Source organism: Chlamydotis macqueenii, unplaced genomic scaffold (genome assembly GCF_036417535.1).
Source record: "Chlamydotis macqueenii isolate bChlMac1 unplaced genomic scaffold, bChlMac1.mat HAP1_SCAFFOLD_143, whole genome shotgun sequence".
NCBI lineage: Eukaryota > Metazoa > Chordata > Aves > Otidiformes > Otididae > Chlamydotis > Chlamydotis macqueenii.
The window spans coordinates 1-23220 of NW_028239035.1; the positions used below are offsets into that span (position 1 = coordinate 1).

The window sequence follows — 23220 nt, forward strand, 5'->3', positions numbered from 1 at the left end:
TAAGCGGGATAGAGGGGCTCAGGGGGGCTCTACGGGGTCCCAGAGCGGGATAGAGTGGCTCAGGTGGGCTGTACCGGGTGCCAAAGCGGGATAGAGGGGCTCGGGGGGGCTGTACCGGGTCCCAAAGCGGGATAGAGGGGCTCAGGGGGCTCTACGGGGTCCCAAGGCGGGATAGAGGGGCTCAGGGGGGCTTGTACGGGGTCCCAAAGCAGGATAGAGGCGCTCAGGTGGGCTGTACGGGGTCCCAGAGCGGGATAGAGGGGCTCAGGGGGGCTGTACAGGGTCCCAGAGCGGGATAGACGGCTCGGGGGGCTGTACGGGGTCCTAAAGCGGGATAGAGGGGCTCAGGGTGGCTCTACGGGGTCCCAAAGCGGGATAGAGGGGCTCAGGGGGCTCTACGGGGTCCCAGAGCGGGATAGAGTGGCTCAGGGGGGCTGTACCGGGTGCCAAAGCGGGATAGAGGGGCTCAGGGGGGCTGTACGGGGGTCCAAATCGGGATAGAGCGGCTCAGGGGGGCTGTACGGGGTCCCAGAGCGGGATAGAGGGGCTCAGGGGGGCTGTACCGGGTCCCAAAGCGGGATAGAGGGGCTCAGGGGGGCTGTACCGGGTCCCAAAGCGGGATAGAGGGGCTCGGATGGGCTCTTCGAGGTCCCAAAGAGGGATAGGGGGGCTCGGAGGGGCTCTACGGGGTCCCAAAGCGGGATAGAGGGGCTCAGGGGGGCTGTATGGCGTCCCAAAGCGGGATAGAGGGGCTCAGGGGGGCTGTACGGGGTCCCAAAGCGGGATAGAGGGGCTCGGAGGGGCTCTACGGGGTCCCAAAGCGGGATAGAGGGGCTCGGATGGGCTCTACGAGGTCCCAAAGAGGGATAGGGGGGCTCGGAGGGGCTCTACGGGGTCCCAAAGCGGGATAGAGGGGCTCAGGGGGGCTGTATGGCGTCCCAAAGCGGGATAGAGGGGCTCAGGGGGGCTGTATGGGATCCCAGAGCGGGATAGAGGGGCTCAGGGGGGCTCTACGGGGTCCCAAAGCGGGATAGAGGGGCTCGGGGGGGCTGTAGGGGGTCCCAAGGCGGGATAGAGGGGCTCGGATGGGCTCTACGAGGTCCCAAAGAGGGATAGGGGGGCTCGGAGGGGCTCTACGGGTCCAAAGCGGGATAGAGGGGCTCAGGGGGGCTGTATGGCGTCCCAAAGCGGGATAGAGGGGCTCAGGGGGCTGTATGGGATCCCAGAGCGGGATAGAGGGGCTCAGGGGGGCTCTACGGGGTCCCAAAGCGGGATAGAGAGGCTCAGGGGGGCTGTACGGGGTCCCAAAGCGGGATAGAGGGGCTCGGGGGGGCTGTAGGTGGTCCCAAAGCGGGATAGAGGGGCTCAGGAGGGCTGTACCTGGTCCCAAAGCGGGATAGAGGGGCTCAGGGGGGCTCTACGGGGTCCCAGAGCGGGATAGAGTGGCTCAGGTGGGCTGTACCGGGTGCCAAAGCGGGATAGAGGGGCTCGGGGGGGCTGTACCGGGTCCCAAAGCGGGATAGAGGGGCTCAGGGGGCTCTACGGGGTCCCAAGGCGGGATAGAGGGGCTCAGGGGGGCTGTACGGGGTCCCAAAGCAGGATAGAGGCGCTCAGGTGGGCTGTACGGGGTCCCAGAGCGGGATAGAGGGGCTCAGGGGGGCTGTACCGGGTCCCAGAGCGGGATAGACGGCTCGGGGGGCTGTACGGGGTCCTAAAGCGGGATAGAGGGGCTCAGGGTGGCTCTACGGGGTCCCAAAGCGGGATAGAGGGGCTCAGGGGGGCTCTACGGGGTCCCAGAGCGGGATAGAGTGGCTCAGGGGGGCTGTACCGGGTGCCAAAGCGGGATAGAGGGGCTCAGGGGGCTGTACGGGGGTCCCAAATCGGGATAGAGCGGCTCAGGGGGCTGTACGGGGTCCCAGAGCGGGATAGAGGGGCTCAGGGGGGCTGTACCGGGTCCCAAAGCGGGATAGAGGGGCTCAGGGGGGCTGTACCGGGTCCCAAAGCCGGATGTGAGGAATCGGCGAGCGCAGACGCCCCGAGGAGACCCCGGAATCGCTTCTCCCCCCGCCAAAAGCGCCCCGGGACTCCCGCACGGGACCTGCCCGGCCCCAGACGGGTTCCAAACGCCCCCACAACCGGTACCTGCAGAGAGGGAGAAAAGCGCCGAGATCTTCCACGCGCGGCGTGAAAAGGGCGGGAGGGGCACAGAGAAAAGGGCGGGAAGGGCTCGCGCCCAGAGCTCAGCAAAACCGGCGGGAAAGGGCTCGCGCCCAGGGCGGGAAGAGCACAGCCCCAGCACCGCCGGGACCCGCAGCTCCCCGCGCCGCTCTCTCTTCTCTCTTTCACCGGTCCCGCTGCCCGCAGCGGGGGTGCACCGTGCCCGGAACCACTGCAATACCGGGACGATGCGCGGAGCGGAGGGAGCAAGCTCCGGGTCCAACTCCGAGCCCAAAAACCCGTTTAATATGAAGTCCTCTCATCGAGGACGTATCAGATATTAAACTGATAAGAACAGATACTACACTTGATCTTAGCCAAAAGGCCGAGAAGCGATGCCCACGCCGCCCCCCGCACGCCGCCCCAGCGCCCGCCCCCCGCCCCGATGCCACGGTGACCGCCTCGCCCCGCGCCGCTCGCCCATCCCCGCACCGCGCTGCTCTATCCTTTCCCTCGCTCTGCCCCGCACCCGACCGGTTCCCACGCTCACAGACCCCGCCGAGCCCCGCAAACCCCCGCTCGAACTGCACTCCCGGCGCCCCATTCGCGCGCTCTCAGCGCCTTATTAACATAACCACGCCCCTATTCCCCCACACCTCTCTTGCCCGGTCACAGGCCACGCCCCCAGCCGTCTCCTGGCGGCAGACCCCGCCCCCTCGTTAGCATTCGCCCCGCCCCCTCCCGTCCCCGCACCAAGCCCCGCGGGGAAGGTGAGGAGATGGAGGGGCTGGGGGGGCTGCGGGGGTCCCAAAATGGGCTGTGAGGGCTCGGGGGTCCCAAATGGGCTGTGAGGGCTCGGGGGGCTGCGGGGGGTCCCAAAATGGGCTGTGAGGGCTCGGGGGGGCTGCGGGGGGTCCCAAAATGGGCTGTGAGGGCTCGGGGGGGCTCCGGGGAGTCCCAAGGCGGGATAGAGGGGCTCGGGGGGGCTGTAGGGGGTCCCAAGGCGGGATAGAGGGGCTCAGGGGGGCTGTACGGGGTCCCAAAGCGGGATAGAGGGGCTCAGGGGGGCTGTACGGGGTCCCAAAGCGGGATAGAGGGGCTCGGAGGGGCTCTACGGGGTCCCAAAGCGGGATAGAGGGGCTCGGATGGGCTCTACGAGGTCCCAAAGAGGGATAGGGGGGCTCGGAGGGGCTCTACGGGGTCCCAAAGCGGGATAGAGGGGCTCAGGGGGGCTGTATGGCGTCCCAAAGCGGGATAGAGGGGCTCAGGGGGGCTGTATGGGATCCCAGAGCGGGATAGAGGGGCTCAGGGGGGCTCTACGGGGTCCCAAAGCGGGATAGAGAGGCTCAGGGGGGCTGTACGGGGTCCCAAAGCGGGATAGAGGGCTCGGGGGGGCTGTAGGTGGTCCCAAAGCGGGATAGAGGGGCTCAGGAGGGCTGTACCTGGTCCCAAAGCGGGATAGAGGGGCTCAGGGGGGCTCTACGGGGTCCCAGAGCGGGATAGAGTGGCTCAGGTGGGCTGTACCGGGTGCCAAAGCGGGATAGAGGGGCTCGGGGGGGCTGTACCGGGTCCCAAAGCGGGATAGAGGGGCTCAGGGGGCTCTACGGGGTCCCAAGGCGGGATAGAGGGGCTCAGGGGGGCTGTACGGGGTCCCAAAGCAGGATAGAGGCGCTCAGGTGGGCTGTACGGGGTCCCAGAGCGGGATAGAGGGGCTCAGGGGGGCTGTACCGGGTCCCAGAGCGGGATAGACGGCTCGGGGGGCTGTACGGGGTCCTAAAGCGGGATAGAGGGGCTCAGGGTGGCTCTACGGGGTCCCAAAGCGGGATAGAGGGGCTCAGGGGGGCTCTACGGGGTCCCAGAGCGGGATAGAGTGGCTCAGGGGGGCTGTACCGGGTGCCAAAGCGGGATAGAGGGGCTCAGGGGGGCTGTACGGGGGTCCCAAATCGGGATAGAGCGGCTCAGGGGGCTGTACGGGGTCCCAGAGCGGGATAGAGGGGCTCAGGGGGGCTGTACCGGGTCCAAAAGCGGGATAGAGGGGCTCAGGGGGGCTGTACCGGGTCCCAAAGCCGGATGTGAGGAATCGGCGAGCGCAGACGCCCCGAGGAGACCCGGAATCGCTTCTCCCCCCGCCAAAAGCGCCCCGGGACTCCCGCACGGGACCTGCCCGGCCCCAGACGGGTTCCAAACGCCCCCACAACCGGTACCTGCAGAGAGGGAGAAAAGCGCCGAGATCTTCCACGCGCGGCGTGAAAAGGGCGGGAGGGGCACAGAGAAAAGGGCGGGAAGGGCTCGCGCCCAGAGCTCAGCAAAACCGGCGGGAAGGGCTCGCGCCCAGGGCGGGAAGAGCACAGCCCCAGCACCGCCGGGACCCGCAGCTCCCCGCGCCGCTCTCTCTTCTCTCTTTCACCGGTCCCGCTGCCCGCAGCGGGGGTGCACCGTGCCCGGAACCACTGCAATACCGGGACGATGCGCGGAGCGGAGGGAGCAAGCTCCGGGTCCAACTCCCGAGCCCAAAAACACGTTTAATACAAAGTCCTCTCATCGAGGACGTACCAGATATTAAACTGATAACAACAGATACTACACTTGATCTTAGCCAAAAGGCCGAGAAGCGATGCCCACGCCGCCCCCCGCACGCCGCCCCAGCGCCCGCCCCCCGCCCCGATGCCACGGTGACCGCCTCGCCCCGCGCCGCTCGCCATCCCCGCACCGCGCTGCTCTATCCTTTCCCTCGCTCTGCCCCGCACCCGACCGGTTCCCACGCTCACAGACCCCGCCGAGCCCCGCAAACCCCCGCTCGAACTGCACTCCCGGCGCCCCATTCGCGCGCTCTCAGCGCCTTATTAACATAACCACGCCCCTATTCCCCCACACCTCTCTTGCCCGGTCATAGGCCACGCCCCCAGCCGTCTCCTGGCGGCAGACCCCGCCCCCTCGTTAGCATTCGCCCCGCCCCCTCCCGTCCCCGCACCAAGCCCCGCGGGGAAGGTGAGGAGATGGAGGGGCTGGGGGGGCTGCGGGGGGTCCCAAAATGGGCTGTGAGGGCTCGGGGGTCCCAAAATGGGCTGTGAGGGCTCGGGGGGGCTGCGGGGGGTCCAAAATGGGCTGTGAGGGCTCGGGGGGGCTGCGGGGGGTCCCAAAATGGGCTGTGAGGGCTCGGGGGGGCTCCGGGGAGTCCCAAGGCGGGATAGAGGGGCTCGGGGGGGCTGTAGGGGGTCCCAAGGCGGGATAGAGGGGCTCAGGGGGGCTGTACGGGGTCCCAAAGCGGGATAGAGGGGCTCAGGGGGGCTGTACGGGGTCCCAAAGCGGGATAGAGGGGCTCGGAGGGGCTCTACGGGGTCCCAAAGCGGGATAGAGGGGCTCGGATGGGCTCTACGAGGTCCCAAAGAGGGATAGGGGGGCTCGGAGGGGCTCTACGGGGTCCCAAAGCGGGATAGAGGGGCTCAGGGGGGCTGTATGGCGTCCCAAAGCGGGATAGAGGGGCTCAGGGGGGCTGTATGGGATCCCAGAGCGGGATAGAGGGGCTCAGGAGGGCTCTACGGGGTCCCAAAGCGGGATAGAGGGGCTCGGGGGGCTGTAGGGGGTCCCAAGGCGGGATAGAGGGGCTCAGGGGGGCTGTACGGGGTCCCAAAGCGGGATAGAGGGGCTCAGGGGGGCTGTACGGGTCCCAAAGCAGGATAGAGGGGCTCAGGGGGGCTGTACGGGGTCCCAGAGCGGGATAGAGGGGCTCAGTAGGGCTGTACGGGGTCCCAAAGCGGGATAGAGGAGCTCGGAGGGGCTCTACGGGTCCCAAAGCGGGATAGAGGGGCTCGGATGGGCTCTACGAGGTCCCAAAGAGGGATAGGGGGGCTCGGAGGGGCTCTACGGGGTCCCAAAGCGGGATAGAGGGGCTCAGGGGGGCTGTTATGGCGTCCCAAAGCGGGATAGAGGGGCTCAGGGGGGCTGTATGGGATCCCAGAGCGGGATAGAGGGGCTCAGGGGGGCTCTACGGGGTCCCAAAGCGGGATAGAGAGGCTCAGGGGGGCTGTACGGGGTCCCAAAGCGGGATAGAGGGGCTCGGGGGGCTGTAGGTGGTCCCAAAGCGGGATAGAGGGGCTCAGGAGGGCTGTACCTGGTCCCAAAGCGGGATAGAGGGGCTCAGGGGGGCTCTACGGGGTCCCAGAGCGGGATAGAGTGGCTCAGGTGGGCTGTACCGGTGCCAAAGCGGGATAGAGGGGCTCGGGGGGGCTGTACCGGGTCCCAAAGCGGGATAGAGGGGCTCAGGGGGCTCTACGGGGTCCCAAGGCGGGATAGAGGGGCTCAGGGGGGCTGTACGGGGTCCCAAAGCAGGATAGAGGCGCTCAGGTGGCTGTACGGGGTCCCAGAGCGGGATAGAGGGGCTCAGGGGGCTGTACCGGGTCCCAGAGCGGGATAGACGGCTCGGGGGGCTGTACGGGGTCCTAAAGCGGGATAGAGGGGCTCAGGGTGGCTCTACGGGGTCCCAAAGCGGGATAGAGGGGCTCAGGGGGGCTCTACGGGGTCCCAGAGCGGGATAGAGTGGCTCAGGGGGGCTGTACCGGGTGCCAAAGCGGGATAGAGGGGCTCAGGGGGGCTGTACGGGGGTCCCAAATCGGGATAGAGCGGCTCAGGGGGGCTGTACGGGGTCCCAGAGCGGGATAGAGGGGCTCAGGGGGGCTGTACCGGGTCCCAAAGCGGGATAGAGGGGCTCAGGGGGGCTGTACCGGGTCCCAAAGCCGGATGTGAGGAATCGGCGAGCGCAGACGCCCCGAGGAGACCCCGGAATCGCTTCTCCCCCGCCAAAAGCGCCCCGGGACTCCCGCACGGGACCTGCCCGGCCCCAGACGGGTTCCAAACGCCCCCACAACCGGTACCTGCAGAGAGGGAGAAAAGCGCCGAGATCTTCCACGCGCGGCGTGAAAAGGGCGGGAGGGGCACAGAGAAAAGGGCGGGAAGGGCTCGCGCACACAGCTCAGCAAAACCGGCGGGAAGGGCTCGCGCCCAGGGCGGGAAGAGCACAGCCCCAGCACCGCCGGGACCCGCAGCTCCCCGCGCCGCTCTCTCTTCTCTCTTTCACCGGTCCCGCTGCCCGCAGCGGGGGTGCACCGTGCCCGGAACCACTGCAATACCGGGACGATGCGCGGAGCGGAGGGAGCAAGCTCGGGTCCAACTCCCGAGCCCAAAAACCCGTTTAATATGAAGTCCTCTCATCGAGGACGTACCAGATATTAAACTGATAAGAACAGATACTACACTTGATCTTACCCAAAAGGCCGAGAAGCGATGCCCACGCCGCCCCCCGCACGCCGCCCCAGCGCCCGCCCCCCGCCCCGATGCCACGGTGACCGCCTCGCCCCGCGCCGCTCGCCCATCCCCGCACCGCGCTGCTCTATCCTTTCCCTCGCTCTGCCCCGCACCCGACCGGTTCCCACGCTCACAGACCCCGCCGAGCCCCGCAAACCCCCGCTCGAACTGCACTCCCGGCGCCCCATTCGCGCGCTCTCAGCGCCTTATTAACATAACCACGCCCCTATTCCCCCACACCTCTCTTGCCCGGTCACAGGCCACGCCCCCAGCCGTCTCCTGGCGGCAGACCCCGCCCCCTCGTTAGCATTCGCCCCGCCCCCTCCCGTCCCCGCACCAAGCCCCGCGGGGAAGGTGAGGAGATGGAGGGGCTGGGGGGGCTGCGGGGGGTCCAAAATGGGCTGTGAGGGCTCGGGGGTCCCAAAATGGGCTGTGAGGGCTCGGGGGGGCTGCGGGGGGTCCCAAAATGGGCTGTGAGGGCTCGGGGGGGCTGCGGGGGGTCCCAAAATGGGCTGTGAGGGCTCGGGGGGGCTCCGGGGAGTCCCAAGGCGGGATAGAGGGGCTCGGGGGGGCTGTAGGGGGTCCCAAGGCGGGATAGAGGGGCTCAGGGGGGCTGTACGGGGTCCCAAAGCGGGATAGAGGGGCTCAGGGGGGCTGTACGGGGTCCCAAAGCGGGATAGAGGGGCTCGGAGGGGCTCTACGGGGTCCCAAAGCGGGATAGAGGGGCTCGGATGGGCTCTACGAGGTCCCAAAGAGGGATAGGGGGGCTCGGAGGGGCTCTACGGGGTCCCAAAGCGGGATAGAGGGGCTCAGGGGGGCTGTATGGCGTCCCAAAGCGGGATAGAGGGGCTCAGGGGGGCTGTATGGGATCCCAGAGCGGGATAGAGGGGCTCAGGGGGGCTCTACGGGGTCCCAAAGCGGGATAGAGAGGCTCAGGGGGGCTGTACGGGGTCCCAAAGCGGGATAGAGGGGCTCGGGGGGGCTGTAGGTGGTCCCAAAGCGGGATAGAGGGGCTCAGGAGGGCTGTACCTGGTCCCAAAGCGGGATAGAGGGGCTCAGGGGGGCTCTACGGGGTCCCAGAGCGGGATAGAGTGGCTCAGGTGGGCTGTACCGGGTGCCAAAGCGGGATAGAGGGGCTCGGGGGGGCTGTACCGGGTCCCAAAGCGGGATAGAGGGGCTCAGGGGGCTCTACGGGGTCCCAAGGCGGGATAGAGGGGCTCAGGGGGGCTGTACGGGGTCCCAAAGCAGGATAGAGGCGCTCAGGTGGGCTGTACGGGGTCCCAGAGCGGGATAGAGGGGCTCAGGGGGGCTGTACCGGGTCCCAGAGCGGGATAGACGGCTCGGGGGGCTGTACGGGGTCCTAAAGCGGGATAGAGGGGCTCAGGGTGGCTCTACGGGGTCCCAAAGCGGGATAGAGGGGCTCAGGGGGGCTCTACGGGGTCCCAGAGCGGGATAGAGTGGCTCAGGGGGGCTGTACCGGGTGCCAAAGCGGGATAGAGGGGCTCAGGGGGGCTGTACGGGGGTCCCAAATCGGGATAGAGCGGCTCAGGGGGGCTGTACGGGGTCCCAGAGCGGGATAGAGGGGCTCAGGGGGGCTGTACCGGGTCCCAAAGCGGGATAGAGGGGCTCAGGGGGGCTGTACCGGGTCCCAAAGCCGGATGTGAGGAATCGGCGAGCGCAGACGCCCCGAGGAGACCCCGGAATCGCTTCTCCCCCCGCCAAAAGCGCCCCGGGACTCCCGCACGGGACCTGCCCGGCCCCAGACGGGTTCCAAACGCCCCCACAACCGGTACCTGCAGAGAGGGAGAAAAGCGCCGAGATCTTCCACGCGCGGCGTGAAAAGGGCGGGAGGGGCACAGAGAAAAGGGCGGGAAGGGCTCGCGCCCAGAGCTCAGCAAAACCGGCGGGAAGGGCTCGCGCCCAGGGCGGGAAGAGCACAGCCCCAGCACCGCCGGGACCCGCAGCTCCCCGCGCCGCTCTCTCTTCTCTCTTTCACCGGTCCCGCTGCCCGCAGCGGGGGTGCACCGTGCCCGGAACCACTGCAATACCGGGACGATGCGCGGAGCGGAGGGAGCAAGCTCCGGGTCCAACTCCCGAGCCCAAAAACACGTTTAATACAAAGTCCTCTCATCGAGGACGTACCAGATATTAAACTGATAACAACAGATACTACACTTGATCTTAGCCAAAAGGCCGAGAAGCGATGCCCACGCCGCCCCCCGCACGCCGCCCCAGCGCCCGCCCCCCGCCCCGATGCCACGGTGACCGCCTCGCCCCGCGCCGCTCGCCCATCCCCGCACCGCGCTGCTCTATCCTTTCCCTCGCTCTGCCCCGCACCCGACCGGTTCCCACGCTCACAGACCCCGCCGAGCCCCGCAAACCCCCGCTCGAACTGCACTCCCGGCGCCCCATTCGCGCGCTCTCCGCGCCTTATTAACATAACCACGCCCCTATTCCCCCACACCTCTCTTGCCCGGTCACAGGCCACGCCCCCAGCCGTCTCCTGGCGGCAGACCCCGCCCCCTCGTTAGCATTCGCCCCGCCCCCTCCCGTCCCCGCACCAAGCCCCGCGGGGAAGGTGAGGAGATGGAGGGGCTGGGGGGGCTGCGGGGGGTCCCAAAATGGGCTGTGAGGGCTCGGGGGTCCCAAAATGGGCTGTGAGGGCTCGGGGGGGCTGCGGGGGGTCCCAAAATGGGCTGTGAGGGCTCGGGGGGGCTCCGGGGAGTCCCAAGGCGGGATAGAGGGGCTCGGGGGGGCTGTAGGGGGTCCCAAGGCGGGATAGAGGGGCTCAGGGGGGCTGTACGGGGTCCCAAAGCGGGATAGAGGGGCTCAGGGGGGCTGTACGGGGTCCCAGAGCGGGATAGAGGGGCTCAGTAGGGCTGTACGGGGTCCCAAAGCGGGATAGAGGAGCTCGGAGGGGCTCTACGGGGTCCCAAAGCGGGATAGAGGAGCTCGGAGGGGCTCTACGGGGTCCCAAAGCGGGATAGAGGAGCTCGGAGGGGCTCTACGGGGTCCCAAAGCGGGATAGAGGGGCTCGAAGGGGCTGTACGGGGTCCCAAAGCGGGATAGAGGGGCTCGGATGGGCTCTACGAGGTCCCAAAGAGGGATAGGGGGGCTCGGAGGGGCTCTACGGGGTCCCAAAGCGGGATAGAGGGGCTCAGGGGGGCTGTATGGGGTCCCAAAGCGGGATAGAGGGGCTCAGGGGGGCTGTATGGGATCCCAGAGCGGGATAGAGGGGCTCAGGGGGGCTCTACGGGGTCCCAAAGCGGGATAGAGGGGCTCAGGGGGGCTGTACGGGGTCCCAAAGCGGGATAGAGGGGCTCGGGGGGGCTGTAGGGGGTCCCAAAGCGGGATAGAGGGGCTCAGGAGGGCTGTACCTGGTCCCAAAGCGGGATAGAGGGGCTCAGGGGGGCTCTACGGGGTCCCAGAGCGGGATAGAGTGGCTCAGGTGGGCTGTACCGGGTGCCAAAGCGGGATAGAGGGGCTCGGGGGGGCTGTACCGGGTCCCAAAGCGGGATAGAGGGGCTCAGGGGGCTCTACGGGGTCCCAAGGCGGGATAGAGGGGCTCAGGGGGGCTGTACGGGGTCCCAAAGCAGGATAGAGGCGCTCAGGTGGGCTGTACGGGGTCCCAGAGCGGGATAGAGGGGCTCAGGGGGGCTGTACCGGGTCCCAGAGCGGGATAGACGGCTCGGGGGGCTGTACGGGGTCCTAAAGCGGGATAGAGGGGCTCAGGGTGGCTCTACGGGGTCCCAAAGCGGGATAGAGGGGCTCAGGGGGGCTCTACGGGGTCCCAGAGCGGGATAGAGTGGCTCAGGGGGGCTGTACCGGGTGCCAAAGCGGGATAGAGGGGCTCAGGGGGGCTGTACGGGGGTCCCAAATCGGGATAGAGCGGCTCAGGGGGGCTGTACGGGGTCCCAGAGCGGGATAGAGGGGCTCAGGGGGGCTGTATCGGGTCCCAAAGCGGGATAGAGGGGCTCAGGGGGGCTGTACCGGGTCCCAAAGCGGGATAGAGGGGCTCAGGGGGGCTGTACCGGGTCCCAAAGCCGGATGTGAGGAATCGGCGAGCGCAGACGCCCCGAGGAGACCCCGGAATCGCTTCTCCCCCCGCCAAAAGCGCCCCGGGACTCCCGCACGGGACCTGCCCGGCCCCAGACGGGTTCCAAACGCCCCCACAACCGGTACCTGCAGAGAGGGAGAAAAGCGCCGAGATCTTCCACGCGCGGCGTGAAAAGGGCGGGAGGGGCACAGAGAAAAGGGCGGGAAGGGCTCGCGCCCAGAGCTCAGCAAAACCGGCGGGAAGGGCTCGCGCCCAGGGCGGGAAGAGCACAGCCCCAGCACCGCCGGGACCCGCAGCTCCCCGCGCCGCTCTCTCTTCTCTCTTTCACCGGTCCCGCTGCCCGCAGCGGGGGTGCACCGTGCCCGGAACCACTGCAATACCGGGACGATGCGCGGAGCGGAGGGAGCAAGCTCCGGGTCCAACTCCCGAGCCCAAAAACCCGTTTAATATGAAGTCCTCTCATCGAGGACGTACCAGATATTAAACTGATAAGAACAGATACTACACTTGATCTTACCCAAAAGGCCGAGAAGCGATGCCCACGCCGCCCCCCGCACGCCGCCCCAGCGCCCGCCCCCCGCCCCGATGCCACGGTGACCGCCTCGCCCCGCGCCGCTCGCCCATCCCCGCACCGCGCTGCTCTATCCTTTCCCTCGCTCTGCCCCGCACCCGACCGGTTCCCACGCTCACAGACCCCGCCGAGCCCCGCAAACCCCCGCTCGAACTGCACTCCCGGCGCCCCATTCGCGCGCTCTCAGCGCCTTATTAACATAACCACGCCCCTATTCCCCCACACCTCTCTTGCCCGGTCACAGGCCACGCCCCCAGCCGTCTCCTGGCGGCAGACCCCGCCCCCTCGTTAGCATTCGCCCCGCCCCCTCCCGTCCCCGCACCAAGCCCCGCGGGGAAGGTGAGGAGATGGAGGGGCTGGGGGGGCTGCGGGGGGTCCCAAAATGGGCTGTGAGGGCTCGGGGGTCCCAAAATGGGCTGTGAGGGCTCGGGGGGGCTGCGGGGGGTCCCAAAATGGGCTGTGAGGGCTCGGGGGGGCTGCGGGGGGTCCCAAAATGGGCTGTGAGGGCTCGGGGGGGCTCCGGGGAGTCCCAAGGCGGGATAGAGGGGCTCGGGGGGGCTGTAGGGGGTCCCAAGGCGGGATAGAGGGGCTCAGGGGGGCTGTACGGGGTCCCAAAGCGGGATAGAGGGGCTCAGGGGGGCTGTACGGGGTCCCAAAGCGGGATAGAGGGGCTCGGAGGGGCTCTACGGGGTCCCAAAGCGGGATAGAGGGGCTCGGATGGGCTCTACGAGGTCCCAAAGAGGGATAGGGGGGCTCGGAGGGGCTCTACGGGGTCCCAAAGCGGGATAGAGGGGCTCAGGGGGGCTGTATGGCGTCCCAAAGCGGGATAGAGGGGCTCAGGGGGGCTGTATGGGATCCCAGAGCGGGATAGAGGGGCTCAGGGGGGCTCTACGGGGTCCCAAAGCGGGATAGAGAGGCTCAGGGGGGCTGTACGGGGTCCCAAAGCGGGATAGAGGGGCTCGGGGGGGCTGTAGGTGGTCCCAAAGCGGGATAGAGGGGCTCAGGAGGGCTGTACCTGGTCCCAAAGCGGGATAGAGGGGCTCAGGGGGGCTCTACGGGGTCCCAGAGCGGGATAGAGTGGCTCAGGTGGGCTGTACCGGGTGCCAAAGCGGGATAGAGGGGCTCGGGGGGGCTGTACCGGGTCCCAAAGCGGGATAGAGGGGCTCAGGGGGCTCTACGGGGTCCCAAGGCGGGATAGAGGGGCTCAGGGGGGCTGTACGGGGTCCCAAAGCAGGATAGAGGCGCTCAGGTGGGCTGTACGGGGTCCCAGAGCGGGATAGAGGGGCTCAGGGGGGCTGTAGGGGGTCCCAAGGCGGGATAGAGGGGCTCAGGGGGGCTGTACGGGGTCCCAAAGCGGGATAGAGGGGCTCAGGGGGGCTGTACGGGGTCCCAAAGCAGGATAGAGGGGCTCAGGGGGGCTGTACGGGGTCCCAGAGCGGGATAGAGGGGCTCAGTAGGGCTGTACGGGGTCCCAAAGCGGGATAGAGGAGCTCGGAGGGGCTCTACGGGGTCCCAAAGCGGGATAGAGGGGCTCGGATGGGCTCTACGAGGTCCCAAAGAGGGATAGGGGGGCTCGGAGGGGCTCTACGGGGTCCCAAAGCGGGATAGAGGGGCTCAGGGGGGCTGTATGGCGTCCCAAAGCGGGATAGAGGGGCTCAGGGGGGCTGTATGGGATCCCAGAGCGGGATAGAGGGGCTCAGGGGGGCTCTACGGGGTCCCAAAGCGGGATAGAGAGGCTCAGGGGGGCTGTACGGGGTCCCAAAGCGGGATAGAGGGGCTCGGGGGGGCTGTAGGTGGTCCCAAAGCGGGATAGAGGGGCTCAGGAGGGCTGTACCTGGTCCCAAAGCGGGATAGAGGGGCTCAGGGGGGCTCTACGGGGTCCCAGAGCGGGATAGAGTGGCTCAGGTGGGCTGTACCGGGTGCCAAAGCGGGATAGAGGGGCTCGGGGGGGCTGTACCGGGTCCCAAAGCGGGATAGAGGGGCTCAGGGGGCTCTACGGGGTCCCAAGGCGGGATAGAGGGGCTCAGGGGGGCTGTACGGGGTCCCAAAGCAGGATAGAGGCGCTCAGGTGGGCTGTACGGGGTCCCAGAGCGGGATAGAGGGGCTCAGGGGGGCTGTACCGGGTCCCAGAGCGGGATAGACGGCTCGGGGGGCTGTACGGGGTCCTAAAGCGGGATAGAGGGGCTCAGGGTGGCTCTACGGGGTCCCAAAGCGGGATAGAGGGGCTCAGGGGGGCTCTACGGGGTCCCAGAGCGGGATAGAGTGGCTCAGGGGGGCTGTACCGGGTGCCAAAGCGGGATAGAGGGGCTCAGGGGGGCTGTACGGGGGTCCCAAATCGGGATAGAGCGGCTCAGGGGGGCTGTACGGGGTCCCAGAGCGGGATAGAGGGGCTCAGGGGGGCTGTACCGGGTCCCAAAGCGGGATAGAGGGGCTCAGGGGGGCTGTACCGGGTCCCAAAGCCGGATGTGAGGAATCGGCGAGCGCAGACGCCCCGAGGAGACCCCGGAATCGCTTCTCCCCCCGCCAAAAGCGCCCCGGGACTCCCGCACGGGACCTGCCCGGCCCCAGACGGGTTCCAAACGCCCCCACAACCGGTACCTGCAGAGAGGGAGAAAAGCGCCGAGATCTTCCACGCGCGGCGTGAAAAGGGCGGGAGGGGCACAGAGAAAAGGGCGGGAAGGGCTCGCGCACACAGCTCAGCAAAACCGGCGGGAAGGGCTCGCGCCCAGGGCGGGAAGAGCACAGCCCCAGCACCGCCGGGACCCGCAGCTCCCCGCGCCGCTCTCTCTTCTCTCTTTCACCGGTCCCGCTGCCCGCAGCGGGGGTGCACCGTGCCCGGAACCACTGCAATACCGGGACGATGCGCGGAGCGGAGGGAGCAAGCTCCGGGTCCAACTCCCGAGCCCAAAAACCCGTTTAATATGAAGTCCTCTCATCGAGGACGTACCAGATATTAAACTGATAAGAACAGATACTACACTTGATCTTACCCAAAAGGCCGAGAAGCGATGCCCACGCCGCCCCCCGCACGCCGCCCCAGCGCCCGCCCCCCGCCCCGATGCCACGGTGACCGCCTCGCCCCGCGCCGCTCGCCCATCCCCGCACCGCGCTGCTCTATCCTTTCCCTCGCTCTGCCCCGCACCCGACCGGTTCCCACGCTCACAGACCCCGCCGAGCCCCGCAAACCCCCGCTCGAACTGCACTCCCGGCGCCCCATTCGCGCGCTCTCAGCGCCTTATTAACATAACCACGCCCCTATTCCCCCACACCTCTCTTGCCCGGTCACAGGCCACGCCCCCAGCCGTCTCCTGGCGGCAGACCCCGCCCCCTCGTTAGCATTCGCCCCGCCCCCTCCCGTCCCCGCACCAAGCCCCGCGGGGAAGGTGAGGAGATGGAGGGGCTGGGGGGGCTGCGGGGGGTCCCAAAATGGGCTGTGAGGGCTCGGGGGTCCCAAAATGGGCTGTGAGGGCTCGGGGGGGCTGCGGGGGGTCCCAAAATGGGCTGTGAGGGCTCGGGGGGGCTGCGGGGGGTCCCAAAATGGGCTGTGAGGGCTCGGGGGGGCTCCGGGGAGTCCCAAGGCGGGATAGAGGGGCTCGGGGGGGCTGTAGGGGGTCCCAAGGCGGGATAGAGGGGCTCAGGGGGGCTGTACGGGGTCCCAAAGCGGGATAGAGGGGCTCAGGGGGGCTGTACGGGGTCCCAAAGCGGGATAGAGGGGCTCGGAGGGGCTCTACGGGGTCCCAAAGCGGGATAGAGGGGCTCGGATGGGCTCTACGAGGTCCCAAAGAGGGATAGGGGGGCTCGGAGGGGCTCTACGGGGTCCCAAAGCGGGATAGAGGGGCTCAGGGGGGCTGTATGGCGTCCCAAAGCGGGATAGAGGGGCTCAGGGGGGCTGTATGGGATCCCAGAGCGGGATAGAGGGGCTCAGGGGGGCTCTACGGGGTCCCAAAGCGGGATAGAGAGGCTCAGGGGGGCTGTACGGGGTCCCAAAGCGGGATAGAGGGGCTCGGGGGGGCTGTAGGTGGTCCCAAAGCGGGATAGAGGGGCTCAGGAGGGCTGTACCTGGTCCCAAAGCGGGATAGAGGGGCTCAGGGGGGCTCTACGGGGTCCCAGAGCGGGATAGAGTGGCTCAGGTGGGCTGTACCGGGTGCCAAAGCGGGATAGAGGGGCTCGGGGGGGCTGTACCGGGTCCCAAAGCGGGATAGAGGGGCTCAGGGGGCTCTACGGGGTCCCAAGGCGGGATAGAGGGGCTCAGGGGGGCTGTACGGGGTCCCAAAGCAGGATAGAGGCGCTCAGGTGGGCTGTACGGGGTCCCAGAGCGGGATAGAGGGGCTCAGGGGGGCTGTACCGGGTCCCAGAGCGGGATAGACGGCTCGGGGGGCTGTACGGGGTCCTAAAGCGGGATAGAGGGGCTCAGGGTGGCTCTACGGGGTCCCAAAGCGGGATAGAGGGGCTCAGGGGGGCTCTACGGGGTCCCAGAGCGGGATAGAGTGGCTCAGGGGGGCTGTACCGGGTGCCAAAGCGGGATAGAGGGGCTCAGGGGGGCTGTACGGGGGTCCCAAATCGGGATAGAGCGGCTCAGGGGGGCTGTACGGGGTCCCAGAGCGGGATAGAGGGGCTCAGGGGGGCTGTACCGGGTCCCAAAGCGGGATAGAGGGGCTCAGGGGGGCTGTACCGGGTCCCAAAGCCGGATGTGAGGAATCGGCGAGCGCAGACGCCCCGAGGAGACCCCGGAATCGCTTCTCCCCCCGCCAAAAGCGCCCCGGGACTCCCGCACGGGACCTGCCCGGCCCCAGACGGGTTCCAAACGCCCCCACAACCGGTACCTGCAGAGAGGGAGAAAAGCGCCGAGATCTTCCACGCGCGGCGTGAAAAGGGCGGGAGGGGCACAGAGAAAAGGGCGGGAAGGGCTCGCGCACACAGCTCAGCAAAACCGGCGGGAAGGGCTCGCGCCCAGGGCGGGAAGAGCACAGCCCCAGCACCGCCGGGACCCGCAGCTCCCCGCGCCGCTCTCTCTTCTCTCTTTCACCGGTCCCGCTGCCCGCAGCGGGGGTGCACCGTGCCCGGAACCACTGCAATACCGGGACGATGCGCGGAGCGGAGGGAGCAAGCTCCGGGTCCAACTCCCGAGCCCAAAAACACGTTTAATACAAAGTCCTCTCATCGAGGACGTACCAGATATTAAACTGATAACAACAGATACTACACTTGATCTTAGCCAAAAGGCCGAGAAGCGATGCCCACGCCGCCCCCCGCACGCCGCCCCAGCGCCCGCCCCCCGCCCCGATGCCACGGTGACCGCCTCGCCCCGCGCCGCTCGCCCATCCCCGCACCGCGCTGCTCTATCCTTTCCCTCGCTCTGCCCCGCACCCGACCGGTTCCCACGCTCACAGACCCCGCCGAGCCCCGCAAACCCCCGCTCGAACTGCACTCCCGGCGCCCCATTCGCGCGCTCTCCGCGCCTTATTAACATAACCACGCCCCTATTCCCCCACACCTCTCTTGCCCGGTCACAGGCCACGCCCCCAGCCGTCTCCTGGCGGCAGACCCCGCCCCCTCGTTAGCATTCGCCCCGCCCCCTCCCGTCCCCGCACCAAGCCCCGCGGGGAAGGTGAGGAGATGGAGGGGCTGGGGGGGCTGCGGGGGGTCCCAAAATGGGCTGTGAGGGCTCGGGGGTCCCAAAATGGGCTGTGAGGGCTCGGGGGGGCTGCGGGGGGTCCCAAAATGGGCTGTGAGGGCTCGGGGGGGCTCCGGGGAGTCCCAAGGCGGGATAGAGGGGCTCGGGGGGGCTGTAGGGGGTCCCAAGGCGGGATAGAGGGGCTCAGGGGGGCTGTACGGGGTCCCAAAGCGGGATAGAGGGGCTCAGGGGGGCTGTACGGGGTCCCAGAGCGGGATAGAGGGGCTCAGTAGGGCTGTACGGGGTCCCAAAGCGGGATAGAGGAGCTCGGAGGGGCTCTACGGGGTCCCAAAGCGGGATAGAGGAGCTCGGAGGGGCTCTACGGGGTCCCAAAGCGGGATAGAGGAGCTCGGAGGGGCTCTACGGGGTCCCAAAGCGGGATAGAGGGGCTCGAAGGGGCTGTACGGGGTCCCAAAGCGGGATAGAGGGGCTCGGATGGGCTCTACGAGGTCCCAAAGAGGGATAGGGGGGCTCGGAGGGGCTCTACGGGGTCCCAAAGCGGGATAGAGGGGCTCAGGGGGGCTGTATGGGGTCCCAAAGCGGGATAGAGGGGCTCAGGGGGGCTGTATGGGATCCCAGAGCGGGATAGAGGGGCTCAGGGGGGCTCTACGGGGTCCCAAAGCGGGATAGAGGGGCTCAGGGGGGCTGTACGGGGTCCCAAAGCGGGATAGAGGGGCTCGGGGGGGCTGTAGGGGGTCCCAAAGCGGGATAGAGGGGCTCAGGAGGGCTGTACCTGGTCCCAAAGCGGGATAGAGGGGCTCAGGGGGGCTCTACGGGGTCCCAGAGCGGGATAGAGTGGCTCAGGTGGGCTGTACCGGGTGCCAAAGCGGGATAGAGGGGCTCGGGGGGGCTGTACCGGGTCCCAAAGCGGGATAGAGGGGCTCAGGGGGCTCTACGGGGTCCCAAGGCGGGATAGAGGGGCTCAGGGGGGCTGTACGGGGTCCCAAAGCAGGATAGAGGCGCTCAGGTGGGCTGTACGGGGTCCCAGAGCGGGATAGAGGGGCTCAGGGGGGCTGTACCGGGTCCCAGAGCGGGATAGACGGCTCGGGGGGCTGTACGGGGTCCTAAAGCGGGATAGAGGGGCTCAGGGTGGCTCTACGGGGTCCCAAAGCGGGATAGAGGGGCTCAGGGGGGCTCTACGGGGTCCCAGAGCGGGATAGAGTGGCTCAGGGGGGCTGTACCGGGTGCCAAAGCGGGATAGAGGGGCTCAGGGGGGCTGTACGGGGGTCCCAAATCGGGATAGAGCGGCTCAGGGGGGCTGTACGGGGTCCCAGAGCGGGATAGAGGGGCTCAGGGGGGCTGTATCGGGTCCCAAAGCGGGATAGAGGGGCTCAGGGGGGCTGTACGGGGTCCCAAAGCGGGATAGAGGGGCTCGGGGGGGCTGTAGGGGGTCCCAAAGCGGGATAGAGGGGCTCAGGAGGGCTGTACCTGGTCCCAAAGCGGGATAGAGGGGCTCAGGGGGGCTCTACGGGGTCCCAGAGCGGGATAGAGTGGCTCAGGTGGGCTGTACCGGGTGCCAAAGCGGGATAGAGGGGCTCGGGGGGGCTGTACCGGGTCCCAAAGCGGGATAGAGGGGCTCAGGGGGCTCTACGGGGTCCCAAGGCGGGATAGAGGGGCTCAGGGGGGCTGTACGGGGTCCCAAAGCAGGATAGAGGCGCTCAGGTGGGCTGTACGGGGTCCCAGAGCGGGATAGAGGGGCTCAGGGGGGCTGTACCGGGTCCCAGAGCGGGATAGACGGCTCGGGGGGCTGTACGGGGTCCTAAAGCGGGATAGAGGGGCTCAGGGTGGCTCTACGGGGTCCCAAAGCGGGATAGAGGGGCTCAGGGGGGCTCTACGGGGTCCCAGAGCGGGATAGAGTGGCTCAGGGGGGCTGTACCGGGTGCCAAAGCGGGATAGAGGGGCTCAGGGGGGCTGTACGGGGGTCCCAAATCGGGATAGAGCGGCTCAGGGGGGCTGTACGGGGTCCCAGAGCGGGATAGAGGGGCTCAGGGGGGCTGTATCGGGTCCCAAAGCGGGATAGAGGGGCTCAGGGGGGCTGTACCGGGTCCCAAAGCGGGATAGAGGGGCTCAGGGGGGCTGTACCGGGTCCCAAAGCCGGATGTGAGGAATCGGCGAGCGCAGACGCCCCGAGGAGACCCCGGAATCGCTTCTCCCCCCGCCAAAAGCGCCCCGGGACTCCCGCACGGGACCTGCCCGGCCCCAGACGGGTTCCAAACGCCCCCACAACCGGTACCTGCAGAGAGGGAGAAAAGCGCCGAGATCTTCCACGCGCGGCGTGAAAAGGGCGGGAGGGGCACAGAGAAAAGGGCGGGAAGGGCTCGCGCCCAGAGCTCAGCAAAACCGGCGGGAAGGGCTCGCGCCCAGGGCGGGAAGAGCACAGCCCCAGCACCGCCGGGACCCGCAGCTCCCCGCGCCGCTCTCTCTTCTCTCTTTCACCGGTCCCGCTGCCCGCAGCGGGGGTGCACCGTGCCCGGAACCACTGCAATACCGGGACGATGCGCGGAGCGGAGGGAGCAAGCTCCGGGTCCAACTCCCGAGCCCAAAAACCCGTTTAATATGAAGTCCTCTCATCGAGGACGTACCAGATATTAAACTGATAAGAACAGATACTACACTTGATCTTACCCAAAAGGCCGAGAAGCGATGCCCACGCCGCCCCCCGCACGCCGCCCCAGCGCCCGCCCCCCGCCCCGATGCCACGGTGACCGCCTCGCCCCGCGCCGCTCGCCCATCCCCGCACCGCGCTGCTCTATCCTTTCCCTCGCTCTGCCCCGCACCCGACCGGTTCCCACGCTCACAGACCCCGCCGAGCCCCGCAAACCCCCGCTCGAACTGCACTCCCGGCGCCCCATTCGCGCGCTCTCAGCGCCTTATTAACATAACCACGCCCCTATTCCCCCACACCTCTCTTGCCCGGTCACAGGCCACGCCCCCAGCCGTCTCCTGGCGGCAGACCCCGCCCCCTCGTTAGCATTCGCCCCGCCCCCTCCCGTCCCCGCACCAAGCCCCGCGGGGAAGGTGAGGAGATGGAGGGGCTGGGGGGGCTGCGGGGGGTCCCAAAATGGGCTGTGAGGGCTCGGGGGTCCCAAAATGGGCTGTGAGGGCTCGGGGGGGCTGCGGGGGGTCCCAAAATGGGCTGTGAGGGCTCGGGGGGGCTGCGGGGGGTCCCAAAATGGGCTGTGAGGGCTCGGGGGGGCTCCGGGGAGTCCCAAGGCGGGATAGAGGGGCTCGGGGGGGCTGTAGGGGGTCCCAAGGCGGGATAGAGGGGCTCAGGGGGGCTGTACGGGGTCCCAAAGCGGGATAGAGGGGCTCAGGGGGGCTGTACGGGGTCCCAAAGCGGGATAGAGGGGCTCGGAGGGGCTCTACGGGGTCCCAAAGCGGGATAGAGGGGCTCGGATGGGCTCTACGAGGTCCCAAAGAGGGATAGGGGGGCTCGGAGGGGCTCTACGGGGTCCCAAAGCGGGATAGAGGGGCTCAGGGGGGCTGTATGGCGTCCCAAAGCGGGATAGAGGGGCTCAGGGGGGCTGTATGGGATCCCAGAGCGGGATAGAGGGGCTCAGGGGGGCTCTACGGGGTCCCAAAGCGGGATAGAGAGGCTCAGGGGGGCTGTACGGGGTCCCAAAGCGGGATAGAGGGGCTCGGGGGGGCTGTAGGTGGTCCCAAAGCGGGATAGAGGGGCTCAGGAGGGCTGTACCTGGTCCCAAAGCGGGATAGAGGGGCTCAGGGGGGCTCTACGGGGTCCCAGAGCGGGATAGAGTGGCTCAGGTGGGCTGTACCGGGTGCCAAAGCGGGATAGAGGGGCTCGGGGGGGCTGTACCGGGTCCCAAAGCGGGATAGAGGGGCTCAGGGGGCTCTACGGGGTCCCAAGGCGGGATAGAGGGGCTCAGGGGGGCTGTACGGGGTCCCAAAGCAGGATAGAGGCGCTCAGGTGGGCTGTACGGGGTCCCAGAGCGGGATAGAGGGGCTCAGGGGGGCTGTAGGGGGTCCCAAGGCGGGATAGAGGGGCTCAGGGGGGCTGTACGGGGTCCCAAAGCGGGATAGAGGGGCTCAGGGGGGCTGTACGGGGTCCCAAAGCAGGATAGAGGGGCTCAGGGGGGCTGTACGGGGTCCCAGAGCGGGATAGAGGGGCTCAGTAGGGCTGTACGGGGTCCCAAAGCGGGATAGAGGAGCTCGGAGGGGCTCTACGGGGTCCCAAAGCGGGATAGAGGGGCTCGGATGGGCTCTACGAGGTCCCAAAGAGGGATAGGGGGGCTCGGAGGGGCTCTACGGGGTCCCAAAGCGGGATAGAGGGGCTCAGGGGGGCTGTATGGCGTCCCAAAGCGGGATAGAGGGGCTCAGGGGGGCTGTATGGGATCCCAGAGCGGGATAGAGGGGCTCAGGGGGGCTCTACGGGGTCCCAAAGCGGGATAGAGAGGCTCAGGGGGGCTGTACGGGGTCCCAAAGCGGGATAGAGGGGCTCGGGGGGGCTGTAGGTGGTCCCAAAGCGGGATAGAGGGGCTCAGGAGGGCTGTACCTGGTCCCAAAGCGGGATAGAGGGGCTCAGGGGGGCTCTACGGGGTCCCAGAGCGGGATAGAGTGGCTCAGGTGGGCTGTACCGGGTGCCAAAGCGGGATAGAGGGGCTCGGGGGGGCTGTACCGGGTCCCAAAGCGGGATAGAGGGGCTCAGGGGGCTCTACGGGGTCCCAAGGCGGGATAGAGGGGCTCAGGGGGGCTGTACGGGGTCCCAAAGCAGGATAGAGGCGCTCAGGTGGGCTGTACGGGGTCCCAGAGCGGGATAGAGGGGCTCAGGGGGGCTGTACCGGGTCCCAGAGCGGGATAGACGGCTCGGGGGGCTGTACGGGGTCCTAAAGCGGGATAGAGGGGCTCAGGGTGGCTCTACGGGGTCCCAAAGCGGGATAGAGGGGCTCAGGGGGGCTCTACGGGGTCCCAGAGCGGGATAGAGTGGCTCAGGGGGGCTGTACCGGGTGCCAAAGCGGGATAGAGGGGCTCAGGGGGGCTGTACGGGGGTCCCAAATCGGGATAGAGCGGCTCAGGGGGGCTGTACGGGGTCCCAGAGCGGGATAGAGGGGCTCAGGGGGGCTGTACCGGGTCCCAAAGCGGGATAGAGGGGCTCAGGGGGGCTGTACCGGGTCCCAAAGCCGGATGTGAGGAATCGGCGAGCGCAGACGCCCCGAGGAGACCCCGGAATCGCTTCTCCCCCCGCCAAAAGCGCCCCGGGACTCCCGCACGGGACCTGCCCGGCCCCAGACGGGTTCCAAACGCCCCCACAACCGGTACCTGCAGAGAGGGAGAAAAGCGCCGAGATCTTCCACGCGCGGCGTGAAAAGGGCGGGAGGGGCACAGAGAAAAGGGCGGGAAGGGCTCGCGCACACAGCTCAGCAAAACCGGCGGGAAGGGCTCGCGCCCAGGGCGGGAAGAGCACAGCCCCAGCACCGCCGGGACCCGCAGCTCCCCGCGCCG

At 68.2% G+C, this 23220-nt stretch overlaps 8 non-coding genes across 8 annotated transcripts; all 8 read right to left on the reverse strand.

Annotated features, from left to right (window-relative positions):
- Positions 1-2364: 2364 nt before the first annotated feature.
- LOC147596129 (U2 spliceosomal RNA) lies at positions 2365-2554 on the reverse strand. The gene has a single exon (XR_015261566.1). It is a non-coding gene; the product is annotated as a U2 spliceosomal RNA (small nuclear RNA).
- Positions 2555-4582: 2028 nt separating this feature from the next.
- LOC147596130 (U2 spliceosomal RNA) lies at positions 4583-4773 on the reverse strand. The gene has a single exon (XR_015261568.1). It is a non-coding gene; the product is annotated as a U2 spliceosomal RNA (small nuclear RNA).
- A 2476-nt stretch (positions 4774-7249) lies between these two features.
- Positions 7250-7439, reverse strand: LOC147596131 (U2 spliceosomal RNA). The gene has a single exon (XR_015261581.1). It is a non-coding gene; the product is annotated as a U2 spliceosomal RNA (small nuclear RNA).
- A 2033-nt stretch (positions 7440-9472) lies between these two features.
- On the reverse strand, positions 9473-9663 carry LOC147596132 (U2 spliceosomal RNA). Its single transcript, XR_015261569.1, has one exon. It is a non-coding gene; the product is annotated as a U2 spliceosomal RNA (small nuclear RNA).
- A 2198-nt stretch (positions 9664-11861) lies between these two features.
- LOC147596133 (U2 spliceosomal RNA) lies at positions 11862-12052 on the reverse strand. The gene has a single exon (XR_015261574.1). It is a non-coding gene; the product is annotated as a U2 spliceosomal RNA (small nuclear RNA).
- Positions 12053-14905: 2853 nt separating this feature from the next.
- LOC147596134 (U2 spliceosomal RNA) lies at positions 14906-15096 on the reverse strand. Its single transcript, XR_015261576.1, has one exon. It is a non-coding gene; the product is annotated as a U2 spliceosomal RNA (small nuclear RNA).
- Positions 15097-17130: 2034 nt separating this feature from the next.
- LOC147596135 (U2 spliceosomal RNA) lies at positions 17131-17321 on the reverse strand. The gene has a single exon (XR_015261570.1). It is a non-coding gene; the product is annotated as a U2 spliceosomal RNA (small nuclear RNA).
- Positions 17322-20214: 2893 nt separating this feature from the next.
- LOC147596136 (U2 spliceosomal RNA) lies at positions 20215-20405 on the reverse strand. The gene has a single exon (XR_015261577.1). It is a non-coding gene; the product is annotated as a U2 spliceosomal RNA (small nuclear RNA).
- Between the last annotated feature and the right edge of the window lie 2815 nt (positions 20406-23220).